This window comes from Limulus polyphemus, unplaced genomic scaffold (genome assembly GCF_000517525.1).
Source record: "Limulus polyphemus unplaced genomic scaffold, Limulus_polyphemus-2.1.2 Scaffold7560, whole genome shotgun sequence".
In the NCBI taxonomy this organism is placed as follows: domain Eukaryota; kingdom Metazoa; phylum Arthropoda; class Merostomata; order Xiphosura; family Limulidae; genus Limulus; species Limulus polyphemus.
Genome location: NW_013673170.1, coordinates 714 through 1,025, shown reverse-complemented (window position 1 = coordinate 1,025; position 312 = coordinate 714).

The window sequence follows — 312 nt, the reverse complement described above, 5'->3', positions numbered from 1 at the left end:
CTAGGATTATACAACCACACCTTGTCTCCTAGTACAAAGCTGACTTCAATAGATCTCTTATCATAAAATAACTTCATCGGATCAGCAAACATTTTCAAGTTTGAATGCACTTGATGGTGAATATCATCCATCCTTTCCGATAACACTTTCACGAATTCTGACACATTCTCAGGCAACTCTTCATAAGGTGGGCGTCCTGTTAACAGATCCACTGGCAACCGAAGTTCCCGACCAAACATCAACTTTGCTGGAGTGTATCCAGTGGTTTTATGCTCTGCTGTCCTATAGGCCATCAACAGTGGAGGTAGTAAG